This window comes from Bos indicus, chromosome X, assembly GCF_029378745.1.
Source record: "Bos indicus isolate NIAB-ARS_2022 breed Sahiwal x Tharparkar chromosome X, NIAB-ARS_B.indTharparkar_mat_pri_1.0, whole genome shotgun sequence".
NCBI lineage: Eukaryota > Metazoa > Chordata > Mammalia > Artiodactyla > Bovidae > Bos > Bos indicus.
In genome coordinates this window covers 91,851,436-91,870,870 of record NC_091789.1, presented here as the reverse complement: position 1 = coordinate 91,870,870, position 19,435 = coordinate 91,851,436, and positions in this window count along the sequence as shown.

Here is a 19,435-nt window from a genome sequence, read left to right as displayed (position 1 = left end):
ATGTCCGATGGTGTGCTGGTATATGTTTACCAACCAGCTCTCCAGGGAAATAAAGCTCTAATTTGTAGCGATTGCCAACTATGGTATAAATACTCCCATCTTGGCTTATTTCAAACTGTGTACTAATATGACATCACAGAACCAGAGCTGAGAAGAGATTGGCAAAATTGACTGTGGTGAGCCAGCCACAGCATACTACTGCAATATGTTCACACACACAAAAAAACTTGTGCCCAAATGTTCATATTGGCTTTCTCTTAAAAAAAAAAAATTTGTATGTTTATTTGATTGTGCCAGGTCTTAGTTGCAGCACGTGAGTTCTTCTATCTTCGTTGTGGCAGGCGAGATCTTTAGGTGCAGCATTTGAACTCTCAGTTGAGGCATGTGGGAGCTAATTCCCCAACCAGGGATGGAACCCGGGCCCCCTGCATTGGGAGTGTAGTCTTTGCCACTGGACATCAGGGAAATCCCACATTAGCTTTCTTCATGATAGCAAAAAACTGGAAACATCTCAGAAGTCCAACAACTTAAGAACTGACAAACACAACAATGGGATCATAGAATACTATTTACCAAATGAAAGAGACAAAGTACTTCATATGTCTATGAAGCTCATAAACATAAGGGTGAGTGAAAGAAGCCACAGACAAAAGAGAAATGCTGTTATTATTCCATCTGTATGAAATTCTAAGCCAGGAAAAGTAATCTGTAGTTGTTGTCTTGGGGAAGAATGATTGGAATGAGCATGAAGGAGCTTTTGGAGGTGATTGGGCTGTTCAGTATGCATTTGTCAAAACTCATTGAAATCTGTACTGAAAATGGGCATGTTTATTTATGATATTGTAGTTTTATTTTTGGCTTCATCAGGTCTTAGTTGCTGCACACGGGAACTTTGAGACACACAGAGTCCCTAGTTGTGGCTTGCAGGCTCAGTGGTTGTGGCCATGTGGGCTTCGTTGACCCTCACATGTGGCGTCGTAGTTCCCTGACCAGGGACAGAACCCTCATCTCCTGCATTGGAAGAGGGATTCTTAACCACTGCACCACCAGGGAATTCCCTGCAAATGGGCATATTTATTGTATGTAAAATATACCTTGATTTTAAAAAATTCATGGCAAAAAAAAATGGCTTCAAAAGTAATTCTAAACGTTTGATTTCTTATAAATTCTAATTGGTTAGAGGATTTTAAAAAAAAAAATTCACTATTCTGAAATTGAATCCCTGGACCAGGCACCCCATTTCCCAGTGCAGGAGCCCTGGTGGCAACCTCAGCACCACATAGGGTCAGGAACAACTTCAGTTGGAGCTCAGTGAAGGGCTCCAAAATGCTTACCAGGAGAAAGAATAATTTCATGGATGGGGAGAGTGTATTTTAGATTTCAGTTCATCTAAATATTATTTAATTTGTTTAAAAACTTTAATTTCTAGGCAGTATTTGAACACAGATTTCTGACTCCGTTGCTCAACGTTTACAAAAAGATGAGCAAAATTCCAGGGTAAGCTCACTGCACAGGTGCTGTGTAGGGAGGAGGTGGGGAGGAGGCGAGGCTCACTCAAGGGTAATCCTTTCTCTCCAAAGAGTCATAGGCTCACTCAAAATCCATCCCAAACTAACACGATTTCAGTCATGTACCTCACATGTGACTGCATATACATTTTGCTGAGCGACAATTCAAAATTTGCTAAGTGTCCCAAAGCCCTGACTCAGCGTCCTCAACTGTTGGCTCTTCTGAAGGGAGTCACTTTGAGCCCAAGGCCTCCGACAGGCAGCGAGATCAACTAACGGCGATGGAGTGGAGGGCGGGCTTTGGGATGCCTGGGGCCATTGATAGGCCCTACCTCACCGCCAGCGTTTAAGAGTGAAAAAAGAGAGGCCATCCAGACCTAGGAGCCACTGACAGACCAGTAGTTAGGCATAGGAGGTGGGTTTTGGGCGGTCCCAGCCAATGGGAGGTGGTGCTGGACTGAGTCTTGCTACTAACCAGCAATTTAATGTTGCTTTTAAATGAGTGCCAATGCAATTGTAGTTGTTCCATCTACAGCAGAGTATGGAAATTTCCACTTCTGAATATTCCTTGAAGAGATTTTTTTAATGTACAACCTCCGGGTCAGAGGTGTGGGAAATTTACAAGTGAACTGAAATGCTACTTGTAACATTAATATTCCTTATTAAAATGTCCTACAAAATGCAATGGGTGGTAATTTTAATTTGCTATCTCTGTGAACCAAATTGATGGAAACCACACTATTAAACCAACAGACAGGGTTCTTAAATTTTTTTAAAGTTCCTTATATTATACATATACTTCTGTGTTTTTGTAAAATCAAATGTGCAGTTTTATATATTTTCAATTTCCAAACCCAAGGATCAGATGAGTTTTAAAAAAGATAAATTATTTCTCAATAAAGCTGGGTAAAAAAATAAACCAAATAACAGCCTTGTAATTTAAGTTTACTCTGATAAGGAAATCCTTTGGTGGGTATGTTTATTTCTCAGAAATAAAGCAAAATTCAAATATGAAAATACTCAATAGTTGAGCAAAGGGATCAATATAAATCTACAAACTGATCAGTGGAGCCATCTTTGAGATGCTATAACAGTGACAAACACCTCTGACCCTCCATGGTAGCTCCCTCCGTAGGGACTGCAATTCAATATGGTCAGCAATTATTTTTTTATTTTAATCAATTAATTAAACAAACAAAAAGCAATTTCCCCAAAGGAAGTGGTCCTGAAATGTCTGCTTTTGGTTTTGATCAGAAATGCATTTGGTAAAAAAATTCTCAAGGTTAGCATATTTATTCCAAACACATGTACGCTGATCCACAGGCCCATCAAGGGTGAAAAAAAAGAGTTTAATATCTGTAGGTTTACCTCACAGTTATTTAATAAATTTTTATTCAATTTGTAAAACCATTGTAAATTAGATTTCAGATAAATATGCTCCAAATAAATTTTCATTATTTCTGCATAAATGACCAACATGTGGTCTTTGCTATATCATCATTGACATATGTATTATATTTAGTCATTTGTATATATAAAAGGGGATGGCTTCCCTGGTGTCTCAGACTAAAGAATCCACCTGCAATGCAGGAGACTTGGGTTCGATCCCTGGGTGGGGAAGATGCCCTGGAGAAGGGAAAGGCTACCCATTCCAGTACTCTTTCCTGGGAAATCCTGTGGATCAAGGAGCCTGGCGGGCTACAATCCATAGGATCGCAAAACGTCAGATATGACTGAAACCATTTAGCACACACATGTATATAAAAATTCCTCATAGTTTTTGTGCTACCCATATAAATGTGTCACATCATGTGGTATGAGAAAATCAATTCTGAAGTTACCCAGAATGCCTTAGGAGTTGACCTTTTGTCTAATTGGAGTGTGTGAGTATCTCCATGTCCTGGTATGTAATAGCATGACCTTGGATGAATTATTTCCTTTCTCTATGTCTCGGTTTCCTTATCTTTAATATATTTTTAAAAAGTACTTCCGTGATAGAGTTGTTGTAAAATTCTGTGAACTAATCTATATCAAACTATATCAAGTTCCTGGTGCATACTGGCTGTGCAGTAATTGTTAGCTACTCCTATTATCACTATCATCACCGCCAATATTAATAAAATATCAAAGCAAAGATCTTTGTCCCTTGGCAGAACCTGATGTATGATCCAAGTTCAAGGATTCTCACAGGATTACAATAGATTAAATATCTCCAAGAATCCAGTACGAAGGCTAGTTTCATTTCAGAAGGCTCATTCCCAGCACTGACATGTTTTAGCAATCCTGGTGGCCTGCAGTTACCCTGCTTAGCCAGTGCTATGGCCTTCAAAAGCTCTGCTCCTTTCTTTCCCTTTCCTTTCCTTTTCCCAGATACCCTATAAAATTTTCTGTTATCCTAATTTTCTTGGAGTTTTCATCAAAATAAGTATCAGATTTTGTTAAATATTTTTTTGCATATATTTAGATGATTATGGTTTTCTTTTCTACTTTGTCATTATGGTAATTGTGAATCACATTAATTGCTTTTCAAGTGTTAAACCAATTCTCCATTCCTGGGATAAATCCCACTTGGCCACAAGGTAATACGATTTTAACATATTATGGAATTCTATTTGCCAAAATTTTGTTTACAAATTTTGTGTCTATATCACTGAGGGATATTAGTGTGTAGTTTTCTTTTCTGGTAATGGCATTGTCTGATTTTAATACGAGGATAATGCTGACCTTATAGGATGAGTTGGGAGGTATTGTCACCTCTTCAATTTTTTGGAAGATTTTGTGTAAAATCGTTATTTCCTCTTTAATATTTAGTCGATTCACCAGTAAAGTCATGGCGTGGAGATTTTCGTTTTTCTATAGAAACATTTTTAACTACAGTTTCGATTTCTTTAAGGCTACTCAGGTTATCTTCTGGAGTGAGCCTTGGTAGTTTATGTCTTTCAAGGAATTAACCCATTTCATCCATGTTGTCAAAGTTATTGCCATAAAATGGTTCATAATATTCCCTAATTATCTTTATTAATATCTGTAGAATCTGTAGTTATGTCACCTCTTTCATTCCTGATTTTTGTAAGTGGTGCCTTTTTTTTCTCAGTCTATCTAGAGGTTTATCAAGTTTATTGATCTCAGAAAAACAACTTTTGATTTCATTGTTTTTTTCCTAATTTTTCAGTTTTCTGTTTCATTGAGTTCTCCTTTGATCATTACAAATTTCTTCCTTCTGCTTAATTTGGGTTTAATTTGCTCCTCTTTTTCTAGTTGCTTAAGGTGGAAGCTAAGCTCATCGATTTGAGATCTTTCTTCTTTCCTAATATAGGTATTTCCTCCTAAATACTGCTTTTGCATTATCCCACAAATTCTAAGATTAAAAAAATTTTCTTCCTGATTTCTCTTTGATCCATGGGTTATTTAGAATTGTATTATTTAGTTCCCAAATATTGGGGGATTTTCCAAGGATCTTTTAGTTACTGGTTTCTGCCTATTGGATCTGTCCATTTCTGAAAGAAAGGTGTTTTAAATCTTCAAACTATGATAGTGGATTTAGAGGACACAGTAAGAACATGGCCATCTGCAGCCAAAGAAAGAGGCCTCAGGAGAAACCAAACCTGCCAACACCTTGATCGTGGACTTTCAACTCCTAGGACTGTGAGAAAATAAATTTATGTTATTTGAGTCACTTAGTCTTTTTTTTGTTATGGCAGCCTGAACAGAATACTACAGTTGTTGTTCACATCTACTGCATTCCTGTTAATTTTCTGCCTACTTGTTCTATCAGCTTTTGAAACAAAGATATTGAAATTTCTATTTCTTCTTGCATTTCAATCAGTTTTTGCTTCATGTGTCTTGATCCACGGTTATTAGGTACATAAATGTTTAGGACTGTTATGTTCTCTTGATTAACTACTTTATCATTATGAAATGGCCTTTTCTGTGATATAGTCTTTGCTCTGGTATCTACATTGTGTGATATTTATATAGTCACTCCACTCGTGTTCACTAGTGTTAGAACAGTGCATCTGTTCCCACTCTTACTTTTCACCTATTTCTGGTTTTATATTTAAAGGGTGTTTCTTGATACAAATGAACTTACTTACAAAACAGAAGAGACTCACAGAAAATGAACTTATGGTGGCCAAGGGGGAAGGGATAGTTAGGGACTTTAGGAAGGTCAGGTACACACTGTTGTATTTAAAATGTATAACCAACAAAGACATACTGTATAACACATAGAACTCTGCCCAGTGTTATGTGCCAGTCTGGATGCGAGTGGGGCTTGGGAGAGAATGAATACATGTATATGTATGTCTGAGTCCCTTCACTGTTCACCTGAAATTGCCACAGCATTGTTAATTGGCTGTACCCCAATACAAATGTTTTGGTGTTAAAAAAATAAAAAATTTTTAAAAATAAAGTGTGTTTCTTATAGGAAGCATATAGCAATGTCTTGCCTTTTTATCCAGTCTGACAATCTGTGCCTTCTAATTTGGCTGTTTAGACCATTTATGTTCAGTGTGATTATTGACACGGTTAGGTTGGAGTCTGTCCTCTTGCTAATCATTTTCTATTGTCTCTTCTTCTTTGTGCTCTTTTATCTCTTTTTCTACCATCTTTTGGATTGATAGTTTTATGATGATTCCATGTTATCTCCTTTGTGGACTTACCAGCTATAATTATTTATTATTTTAGTGGTTGCTTTAGGTTTCAGAGTAAACATATTTAACTTATCATAGTCTACATTCAAGTTACAATATGCCACTTCATATAGAGTATAAGAACCTTAAACAGTATACTTCCATTTCTGCCCTCCTGAAATTTATACTATTGTTGTCATGCATTATATTTTTACAACTGTTATAAACCTCAACATGTATTAATATTTTTGCTTAAACAGGCAGTTGTCTTTTTAAAAAAAGTATTTATGTATTTATTTTTGGCTGTGCTGGGGCTTCGTTGCTTCAAGGACTTTTCTCTAGTTGTGGTGAGCAGGGGCTACTCTTCGCTAAAGTGCGCGGGCTGCTCATTGTGGTGGCTTCCCTTGTTGCAGAGTCTGGGCTCTAGGGCGCAGGCTTCAGTAGTGGTTTCCGGGCTCCAGAGCACAGGCTTAATAGCTGTGACGCACAGGCTTAGTTGTTCTGCAGCATCTGGGATCTTCCCAGACCAGGATTGAACCCATGTCTCCTGCATCGGCAGGCAGATTCTTTACCACTGAGCCACCCCCATCAGGGAAGCCCAGGCAATTGTCTTTTAAAGGGATTTGAATATGCAAAATCTTATATATTTATATATGTAGTTACATGTCCAGTGTTCATCATTCCTTTGTGTTCATCATTCCATCTGACATCATTTGCCTTTTGCCTTAACGACATGCTTTTAACATTTCTCATACTACAGATCTACTAATGATTAATTTTTTCAGCTTTTCTATATCTGAAGCACCTTTATTTCTCTTATTTTTAAAGTTAAGATTTTTAAAACTTAAAATTTAAGACAAATTATCTTGAGATAATTGTAGATTCACATGCAGTTGTAGGAAATAATAAAGAGAAGTCTGTGTACCCTTTTTCCAAATTTCTCCCAATAGTAACATCTTGCAAAACTGTAGTACACTATCACAACCAGGAGATCTGTTCAACTAAAGGAGTCTGTCGGGCTTCATCTCTTTCTCTGATGGTTTGCTGGGCATGGAAGCTCTCTCAAGGCAGTAAGGGAGGGCAATCACAGGTCTCACCTTATGTTCCATATCTCATGGATCATTCTCCTTCATTACCTGATAGCCAGTGTCTTAAAAACCCATTGTTTCATTTATTTTATCCGTTTTTATTTATATTGTTTCATTTATTCTGGTTCTGTTAGATGGAAGGTTATATCTATTACCTGTTACTTCATCTTGACTGGAATAAGAAGTGCCTGCTCCTTTTCCTAGTGGCTCCACGTAAACCCCTAAATCAAAATCTTGGAGCTTTCCCCAAAATAACGATATAAGTCTGGTTAAAGTCTCTTTAAAAGCTGTTTCCCCGAAAATTTTTTTTCACATTGGCAGCAGTTTTGCTACACACAGCATCTTTTCTCTTGAAAAACTCTGTCTGTTATTCTTGGGTTTAATTCTAGGTTAGCAGTTAAATGCTTAATATAGAAATAGTCTAGGTATATAACATGCTTCAGCACAGTAGTTCTGTTAATCAGCTGTTTTATAAGAAACATAAATACCTTTAGGCATAGAAAGAATATTCTCTGAGCCTTCTGAAAAAATTTTACTATGCTGTAAAATTCCATTCTTAGCTTTAATATTTAAAGAGATTTTACCAATATACTTATTAGGAACATGTATATCAAGTACATTCAGCTCCTTATTCATGGAAGAGAATGAAGGCATCTTCACCATATGTTAGGGAGTGAATGTTGTGTTGCCTCAAAATTCACATGTAGACGGCTAATACCCAATGTGCTATATTTAAAGATGCAGCCTCTAAGGCAGTAATTACAGTTTAGTGAGATCATAAGGGGGCTTCCCAAGTGGCACTGGTGGTAAAGAGCCGGCCTGCCAATGCAGGATAACTAAGAGATGTGGGTTCAATCCCTGGGCGGGTCAGGAAAATCCCTAGAGGAGGGCATGGCAACCCATTCCAGTATTCTTCCCTGGAGAATCCCATGGACAGAGGAGCATGGTGGGCTACAGTCCAAAGGGTCACACAGAGTCAGACACGACTGAAGCAACTTAGCAAGCATGCATGACATCATAAGGATGGAACCCTGATCTGCTGGTTTAGTGTCCTTATAGGAAGAGACATCAGAAAGTGCTCATGAGCTTTCTCTCTTCCTCTCTATCTCTTCTGTCTCCCTCCTTCCTTCTCTTCCTATCTCTCTTCTTCTTATTCCCCTCCTCTTCACAAAGAGGTCATGTGAGCACACAGAGAGATGACAGCTGCTTAAAAACAAAGAGAAGAGGTCTCAGAATGGAATTCACTTCACAGGCAGGTTGATCGTGGACTTCCAGCCTCCAGAAGTGTGAGAAATAATTTCTGTTGTTTAAGTCATCCAGTCTGTGGTATTTTGTTATGGGAACTTCAGAAGCTAAATACACCATATTTCTCATTCAAGGATAAGGATCTGGGAACATTTCTTTCCTCTAAATTGCACAACATTTTTGTCTCTGTTTCATGTTCTCAGCAAATGCGTGAGCAAAGATGATGTTAGCAAATGGCATGGAAGGAAAATATTCAAAACATCTTCTTATCAGTGTTCCCTTGAGAAATCACTGAAAAATAACAATTCTTGGCATTCACAAATGCACACACATTTGAAAATCTTTACAATTTTATAGATGATGCCAAATTTTCCAGTCTAAATGTTATTCTACCTCATGGGAAGCCTTTTTCAATGCAAAAGAGAAAAGCGATGTCTTAAGCGATGTAGAGTGAGGTGTCCTAAGTTGGAGTCAGTCTAGGCAGAGGCTGGCAAACATGAAGTTGGAACAAGTGAGGAGAATCAGATCCCATTTCTTTCCTGCCTGGTCCTAAGTATGAGGAGGCCAAACTTCCCAGGGACAAAATGAGGGGGCCTAGATCTGCCTTTCCCAGCAGGGCCTAGCCTAGCTCTCTAAACCTGTGTCCACTTCTTTATTCCCAATCTTGCTCTTAATGTAATTTGCATCATAATATTAGGAGAATTCTAACAGATGCTAGAGACAGTGCCAAAGCTTTTCAGGATGCCAAAGAAGGGTGAGTTTCTTTTACATTTTATTTTGTAAAATACTTAATTTATTTGGCTGAACCATATCTTGGTTTTTGCACTCAGGATCTTTAGTTGTGGCATGCAGACTCTTAGTTGTGGCATGTCAGTCTAGTTCTCTGATCAGGGATGGAACCCAAGCCTCCTGCATTGGGAGTGTGGAGTCTTAACCAATGAACCACCAGAGAAGTCCCCAAGGGTGAGTTTCTTTTAACCTTTTTTCTTTAAAAATTCAGGCTCCCATAAGAAATGGTACTTCTTAATTCTGAAGAGCAATATTGGCACTGTTAGGCCCTAGGACATTTAAGATCCTTCCTGTAACCCATCAGCTTCCCTGATGGCTCAGAGGGTAAAGAATTTGCCTGCAATGCAAAAGACCCAAGTTCAATCCCTGGGTTGGGAAGATCCCCTGGAGGAGGAAATGGCAACCCACTTCAGTATTCTTGCCTGGAGAATCCCATGGACAGAGGAGCCTGGCGGGCAGCAGTCCATGGTCTCAAAGAGTTGGATACGACTGAGCAATTAACACACTTTGTAACCCATCAACACCTAATGCTTTGTTGTCACTATCTACCTCTCTGTATCTCTCTCTTTCTTATTTCCTTCATGCAGGTTATTTTCTGTCTTAGTTTTTAAGGCTTTTAAAACCATCAATTGCTAAACCTAGTAATCTCTACTATACCTAGTGTTCCTAAGGTGCAGGCCCTCTGGTGGCACTGTTGAAAGATTTCAACAAAGACTTAAGCATTTATATTGCACAAAAAAATGTCTATTTCAAAGAGATGCAGAGGCAACATACAAATTAGAGGTTTGGGATTAACAGATACACACCACTCTATGTAAAACAGATAAACAAGAGGACCAACTGTATAGCACAGGGAAATATATTCTATTAATATATCTTGTAATAACCTATAATGGAAAAGAATCTGAAAAAGAATATATATGATATATATAACTGAATATATATTAATATATAACTGAATAATTTATAGCAAAAATAAACAAGTGGGATCTAATTAAACTTAAAAGCTTTTGCACAGCAAAAGAAACTATAAACAAGGTGAAAAGACAACCCTCAGAATGGGAGAAAATAATAGCAAATGAAAAAAACTGACAAATAATTAGTTTCCAAAATTTACAAGCAGCTCATATAACTCAATACCAGAAAAACAAACAACCCAATCAAAAAATGGACAAAGACCTAAAAGGACATTTCTCCAAGAAAGACATACAGATGGATAATAAACACATGAAAAGATGCTCAGCATCGTTCATTATTAGAGAAATGCACATCAAAACTACAATGAGATACCACTTCACACCAGTCAGAATGGGCATCATCAAAAAAATCTACAAACAATAAATTCTGGAGAGGATGTGGAGAAAAGGGAACCCTCTTGCACTGTTGGTGGGAATGTAAATTGCTAACAGCCACTATGGAAGACAGTATGGAGATTCCTTTAAAAACTAGGAATGAAATTCCCATATAACTCAGCAATCCCACTACTAGGCATATACCCTGAGAAAACTAAAATTCTAAAAGACAAATGTACTCCAATGCTCATTGCAGCACTATTTACAATAGCTAGGACATGGAAGCAACCTAGATGTCCATTGACAGATGAACAGATAAAGAAGTTGTGGTACATACATGCAATGGAATAATACTCAGCCATAAAAAGGAATGCAATTAAGTCAGTGCTACTGAGGTGAGTGAACCTAGAGCCCATTATACAGAGTGAAGTAAGTCAGAAAGAGAAAAACAAAAATTGTGTATTAACACATATATATGGAATCTAGAAAGATGGTACTGATGAACCTATTTGCAGGGCAGCAATGGAGACACGGACATAAAGAACAGACGTAAGGACAAGTCCAGGGGAGCGGAAGAGGGTGGGACGAATGAAGACAGCAACACGGAAGCATATACACTGTGCTGTGTGCTTGCTCAGTCATGTTCGACTGTTTGCAACCCCATGGACTGTAGCCTGCCAGGCTCCTCTGTCCATGGGGATCCTCCAGGCAAGAATACTGGAGTGGGTTGCCATGCCCTCCTCCAGGAGCATATACACTACCATGAGTAAAATAACCAATGGGAATTTGCCATGTGACTCAGGGAACTCAAACCAAGGCTCTGTAACAACCTAGAGGGGTAGGCTGCGGAGGGAGGTGGGAGGGAGGTTCAAGAGGGAGCAGGCATATGTATACCTATGGCTGATTCATGTTGATGTATAGCAGAAACCAACACAATATTGTAAAGAAATTATCCTTCAAGTAAAAATAAATAATTTTTTTTATAAATTTTATTTTATTTTTAAACTTTACAATATTGTATTGGTTTTGCCAAATATCGAAATGAATCTGCCACAGGTATACATGTGTTCCCCATCCTGAACCCTCCTCCCTCCTCCCTCCCCATACCATATAGCTGAATATATATTAATATATAACTGAATTATATATATATATATATATATATATATATATATATATATATAAAACTGGATCACTTTGCTGTATACCTGAAACTAGCATAAGATTGTAAAAAGTTGCAAATATTTACTCTGAGTTCAAACGTTTCTATTCAGATTAATCTTAAAATTTATGTCACACTAAAATATAAGAAACAAAAAGGGCTAAGATGGTAAAAAACCATTTCACCTTCAATATGAAATTTTAATTCAGATAAAATTCTTGTATTTCTAGAGCATCGGGTTTTTTTTCTTTTTCTTTCTTTTTTTACAATTAATGGGAAGATTTTCAGGTTTAATCCAAGAATATGAATACCTTAGCATTTGTACAAACTAATTTAAATCTAAGCTGAGTTAAATGATTTTTTTCCATTTATGTCTTCAAAATGCACACATTTCACAGCAGGCTGAAGCTTTGCAACTTGAGGTGTATTCTAGAATATAGCTATGTTATATACACAAGTTTGTTGAAACCATATACCTTGAAGCCATAGACTCATCCATCTGATCTGGTAGTTGCAATGTTTGTCATTTCTTTTAAAACCTGACAGCATAGGCAGCAAGATAAGAAGCTGATGTTTCAGGTGGGGCTCTCTAACAAGCAGTCCCAACCCATGATGGAGTTTAATGTTCAGATGATTTATACTGGAATGTTCTTGTTATTGGTGCATGTGTAGGGGAGGCAGAGAGGCCAGACTGGACAGAGGGACAAGTCTAGCTGTTACTAAGATAGCTTTCATGATCATCCAGGACCTTTGATCATGTGGGACCTTTGATCTTTGTTTCAGCATTCAAGATCTTTTTTTTAATCTGCTTATTTTTTAATTGAAGGACAATTGCTTTACAGAATTTTATTGCTTTCTGTCAAATCTCAACATGAATCAGCCATAGGTATATATATATCCCCTCCCTTTTGAACCTCCTTCCCATCTCCCTCCCCATCCCACCCCTCTAGGTTGATACAGAGCCCCTGTTTGAGTTTCTTGAGCCATACAGCAAATTCCCAGTTGGCTATCTATTTTACATATGGTAATGTAAGTTTCCATGTTACTCTCTCCATACATCTCACCTTGCAGCATGCAAACTCTTAGTTGTTGCAAGTGGGATCTAGTTCCCTGACCAGGGATTGAACCTCATCCCCTGCATTGGGAGCACTGAGTCTTAGCCACTGGACCACAAGGAATTCCTTAGGTGGGTTGATTTTAGCTGACACTTAGAACAACAAGTTATTCTAATTGAGCATTCCCAGAGCAAGGAGAGTGAGCTAGCATTTGTTCAGAAAGGCCTCACTCTGGAAGGCTACTACTGGTTATTCATCTATATTCTCTCTGATCAACGTTTGAGGCTTTGCTAATTTGCATAATGAATATTTAAAATGTCTTTTCATTTGCAAAACAAGTGCTTGTTATTAGCTTGTGGATGTTAGAAATAGGGTTTCAATGGTCAAATTACTGGGGTTCAGGAAATGTACACCAATTGAACTATTTAGGGAAATCCTTACACTTGCATGGATTAAACTGCTGCAGCCAGCCTATGGCACTTTATCCTTATGAATGACTCTAACAGAGATGTGTTTATATCTCTGTGTCATAGGGAGTACATATCCATAAACTCATTAGATAAAGGTGCAGTTTTTACAGTTCTATCAAACTTCAAAATGTTTGACAATCTCTTGAGTGGGTAGTGGCATTGTATTATGGTTTTAATTGGCAATGTCCCTACTACTAGTAAAATAGAGCACTTTTTCATATGTTTATATGCCATGTCATCTGAAGTTCCTAGTTATGAGTTGCCTGTATGCACCCTCATTGTTGGGTTGCCCATTTTTATATTGATTTGCAAAAACTCTTTTCACCTTTTCATAGCTATGTTGCAAATATTTTCTCCCATATTGTGGCTTATCTCTTTATTTTAATTACAGTATAATTTGATGAACAAATCTCTTAATTTAATAGAGTAAAATAAATCACACATTTAAGATTTGTGATTTGGAGTTTTCATTTAAAAAGAAATTCCTTGCCACCAACTCATGAAGATATTCCCCTATCTTATCTATTAAAGGATTTATAGTTCTGCCTTTCTTATTCAGATCTATAATGCCCTGATAGTTGATGCTTAGTGGACACTGTGAAAGAGGGAACCAGTTTCAGCCTTTTTCCATATAGATACACAGTTGGCCCAGAGCCAATTATTGAAAAGGCCTACCTTCCCCATTGCTCTGTAATAACACCTTGCTCATAGGTTAAGGGTCTACATTGGACACATTGTTATACTTTCCATTCAACTTCATTTATTTGCTTGCCTGCTGTGTCACTTCAACTGTGTCCAACTCTTTGTGACCCCATGGACTGTAGCCCACCAGGCTCCTCTGACCATGGGATTCTCCAGGCAAGAACACCGGAGTGAGTTTCCATTTCCTTCACCAGGGGATCTTCCCAACCCAGGGATGGAACCCACATCCCTTACGTCTCCTGCACTGGCAGGCAGGTTCTTTACCACTAGCAGCACCTGGGTTAGTATTTTCTTGCCTATCCCTATAACTATTAATATTGCCCTAATTTGTCAACATTCTGAAATCTGGTAGAACAAGTCTTCCAAACTTGCTTTTCCTCAGAAAGATCATCTACACAATTTAAGGCTGCCTCTATCAGATCTTAAAGCAAGAATGAAGATACAGGCCACATACTCTCTCTATATATATAACACACACACACATATATATACACACATATCAATAATGCATATGTATATATATATATGCTGCTAAGTCGCTTCAGTTGTGTCTGACTCTGTGCGACCCCACAGACGGCAGCCCACCAGGGCAGGCTCCCCCGTCCCTGGGATTCTCCAGGCAAGAACACTGGAGTGGGTTGCCATTTCCTTCTTCAATGCATGAAAGTGAAAAGTGAAAGTGAAGTCGCTCAGTCGTGTCCGACTCCTAGCGACCCCATGGACTGCAGCTCACCAGGCTCCTCCATCCATGGGATTTTCCAGGCAAGAGTACTGGAGTGGGCTGCCATTGCCTTCTTCGATATGTGTATATATACATATTTAAAAGCTATAAATCTAACTAAAAATTTAACAAAACGTGTTGTCTCTTCCAGCCTTGACAAATTTCATACTGATCAATGACAGGTTTTTTTCACACTTTAAAAAATTAGTTTTAAATTTACAGAATAGGGGACTTCCTTGGGCTGCTCCCTTTACCCACTAGTGGTAAAGAATCCGCCTGCCAGTGTAGGAGATGCAAGAGATGCAGGTTTGATCCCTGGGCTGGGAAGGTCTCCTGGAGAATGAAATGGCAACCCATTCCACTATTCTTGCCTGGAGAATTCCATGGACAGAGGAGCCTGGCAGGCTACAGTCCATGGGGTCCCAAGGAGTCGGACATGACTAAGCAACAGAGCACCACTACTAGTGGTCCAGTCTAAGAATCCACATTCCAATGCAGGGGATGTGGGTTGGATCCCTGGTCAGGGAACTAAGATCCCACATCCCATGGGGCAACTAAGCCCAGGTGCCACAACTACAGAGCCCACATGTCACAACTAAGATCTGATGCAGCCATAAATAACATATTTTTAAAAAATAAATTTACCAAAAAATTGAGCATGGAGTTTCATAGAGCCCTGTCCCCCACATCTCTCCTGCCACTGATACAAGTTTCCTCTCTTATTAACATATTGAATTAATATGGTATATCTGTTACAAGGAATAAATCTTTATTGATACAAAATTATAATTAAAACTCATAGTTTACATTAAGGTTCACTCTTTGTATTATACAGTTTTATGCGTTTTTGCAAATGCAAAATGATATGTATCTAGCATAACTGTATCATACTTGACAATTTCACCACTCTAAAAAATTCCCACGTGTCACCTATTTATCCCTTTCCTCCCTTGTACTGAACCCTAGGCAACCACTGATCTTATATTGTCTTTATTGTAGTTTTGCTTTTTTCAAAATATCACATACTGGGAACCATACAGTATGTAGCCTTTCAGACTGGCTTCTTTCACTTGGCAATGTGTTTAAAGTTCATCTGTATCTTTCATAACTTAATAGTTCAGTTCTTCTTATCACTGAATTATATTCTATTATATGGATGTACTATGGTTTGTTTGCCTATTCACCTATAGAAGGACAGTTTGATTCCTTTGGTATTAGTTGCTTAGTTGTGTCTGACCCTTTGTGACCCCATGGACTGTGGCCCACCAGGTTCCTCTGTCCATGGAATTTTCCAGGCAAGAATATTGGAGTGGGTAGCCATTCCCTCCTCCAGGGGATCTTTCCGACCTAGGCATTGAACCTGGGTCTCCCACATTGCAGGCAGATTCTTTACCATCTGAGCCTGATTCCATTTAGGTTTTTGCAATTATGAATACTAATTTTTTTTAATTTGTTCCAGTTTTATTGAGATAAAATTGACATACAGCACTGTATAAATTTAAGGTGTATGGCATAATTATTTGACTCACGTACGTCATGAAATGATTACCACAGTAAGCTTACCGAACATCCATTATCTCATATAGTTTAAAAAAATAGAAAAAAATTCTTTACTTATGATGAAAACTCTTAGGATTTACTATCTTAACAACTTTCATATATAACACACAAGTGTTAATTATGTTTCTCATGTGGTACATTTCATCCCTGGTACTTATTTATCTTATAACTGGAAGTTTGTACCTTTTGACAGCCTTCATCCATTTCCCCCTCCTCCCACCCTGTCTCTGGTAACTACATTTCTGATCTCTTTCTCCATGAGTTTGCTTTTGAAGTATAATTGACCTACAACACTATGTTAGTTTCTGTTATTATACACAACATAGTGATTGTATATTGCTATACATTTCAAAATTATCACCACAATAAGTCTAATTACTGTCACCATTCAAAAATATTACATAATTATTATATTCTCCACACTGTACATTTCATGCCATGACTCATTTATTTTGCATCTAGAACTCCGTACCTCTTAATCTCTCTCACCTATACTAAAAATGATTTTTAAAAATCCATGTGCAGGTTTTTTGTGTGGACATAAGTTTTCAACTGACTTGGATAGTATGGTAAAACTATGTTTACCTTTGTAAGAAACTGCCAAACGGTCTTCCAAAGTGACACCGTTTTGCATTCCCACTAGCAATAAATGAGGATCCCTGTTTTTCTGCATCCTCACCAGTATTTGATAGTCAGTTTCTGGATTTTAGCCATTTTAACAAGGACATAGCCGTATCTCACTATTGATTTAATTTGCAATTCCCAAATGACATACTATGTTGAGCATCTTTTCATATGCTTGTTTATCTTTATTCTTTCTTTATTCTTTCTTATGCTCAGATATTTTGCCCATTTTTGTTTTTTATTTTTATTTAATATATTTTTTAATTGGAGGAAAATTGCTTTACAATGTTGTGTTGGTTTCTGCTGTACAATAACACGAATCAGTCATAACCATATATATATCTCCTTCCTCTTGAACCTCTCTCCCACTCCATCCCACCCCTCTAGGTCATCACAGAGCACCAGGCTGGCCTCCCTGTGTTATATAGCAACTTCCCACTAGCTATCCACTTTACACAGATTGTGCACGCGTGTGTGTGTGTGTGTGTGTGTATATCAATGCTACCTTTTCAGTTCATCCCACCCTCTCCTCCCGTACTGTGTCCACAAGTCCATTCTCTACATCTGCATCTCTATTCCTTGCCTGAAAATAGGTTCATCAGTACCATTTTCTAGATTCCATATATATGCGTTAATATACTATATTTGTTTCTATCTTTCTGACTTCACTCTGTATAACAGGCTCTAGGTTCATCCACCTCATAGAACTGACTCAAATCCGTTCTTTTTATGGCTGAGTAATATCTCACTGTACATACGCACCACATTTTCTTTATCCATTCATCTGTTGATGGACATCTAGGTTGCTCCCACACCTGGTAATTGTAAATAGTGCTTCAGTGAACACTGGGGTACATGTGTCTTTTAGAATTATGGTTTTCTCAGGGTATGTGTCCATTAGTGGGATTGATGGGTCATATGGTAGGTTCCCCAATGGCTCAGCAGTAAAGAATCTTCCTGCAATGCAAGAGATGTAGGAGACTCAGGTTCAATCCCAGGGTAGAAAGATCCCCTGGAGGAGGAAAGGGCAACCCACTCCAGTATTCACTGCCTGGAAAGTCCCATGGACAGAGGAGCCTGGCGGGCTACAGTCCACAGGGTTGCAAAGAGTCCAACACGACTGAGTGGCTGAGCATGCACACACGCATAGCAGATTTATTCCAAGTTTTTTAATGAATCTCCATTTCGTTCTCCATAATGGCTGTATCAGTTTACATTCCCACCAACAATGAGGAGGGTACCATTTTCTCCACATTCTCTCCAGTATTTATTGTTTGTAGATTTTTTTGATGATGGCCATTCTGACTGGTGTGAGGTGATACTTCATTGTAGTTCTGATTTGCATCTCTAATAATGAGTGATGTTGAACATCTTTTCATGTGTTTATTGGTCATCTGTATGTCTTCTTTGTAGAACTGTCTGGTTAGGTCCTCTGCCCATTTTTTGATTGGATTATTTTTCTAATACTGAGCTATATAATCTGCTTATATATTTTGGAGATTGTCAGTTGCTTCATTTGCAATTATTTTCTCCCAATCTGATGGCTGTCTTTTTATCTTGTTTATAGTTTCCTTTGTTGTGCAAAAACTTTTAAATTTAAAAGTATCATTTGTTTATTTTTGTTTTTATTTCCATTACACTAGGAGGTGGATCAGAGAGAATCTTGCTCCAATTTATGTCTAAGAGAATACTGCCTGTGCTTTCCTCTAAAAGCTTAATAGTTTTTCTGGCTTTACATTTAGATCTTTAATTCATTTTGAGTTTATTTTTTGTGTATGGTGTTAGGAAGTTTCTAATTTCATTTTTTTGCAAGCAGCTGTCCAGTTTTTCCAGCACTACTTATTGAAGAGGCAGTCTTTTTTCCATTGTATAGTCTTGCCTCCTTTGTCAAATATAAGGTACCCATATGTATGTGAGTTTATCTCTGGACTTTCTATCTTGCTCCATTGGTCTATATTTCTGTTTTTGTGCCAGTACCATACCGTCTTGATGACTGTAGCTTTGAAGTATAGTCTGAAGTCAGGACTATTGATTCCTCCAGTTCCATTTTTCTTTCTCAAGATTGCTTTGGCTATTTCGGGTCTTCTGTGTTGCCATATAAATTGTGAAAATTTTTGTTCTAGTTCTGTGAAAAAATGTCATTGGTAATTTGATAGATACTGCATTGAATCTCTAGATCACTCTGGGTAGTATAGGCTTCTTGACAATATTGATTCTTCCAATCCAAGAACATGATATATCTCTCCATCTGTTTGGGTCACCTTTGATTTCTTTCATCAGTGTCTTATAGTGTCTTTCATCAGTGTCTTATAGTTTCTGCATACACGTCTTTTATCTCTTTAGGTAAGTTTATTCCTACATATTTTATTCTGTTGCAATGGTGAGTGGGATTGTTAATTTCTCTTTCTGATTTTTCGTTGTTAGTGTAAAGAAATGCAAGGGATCTCTCTGTATAATTTTATATCATGTGACTTTGCCAAATTATTTGATTAGCTCTAGTAATTTTTTGATTATTTTGTCCATTTAAAAATTTATTTTTTTAAATTTATTTAGGGGCTGTACTGATTCTTCATCCTTGTGCACAGGTT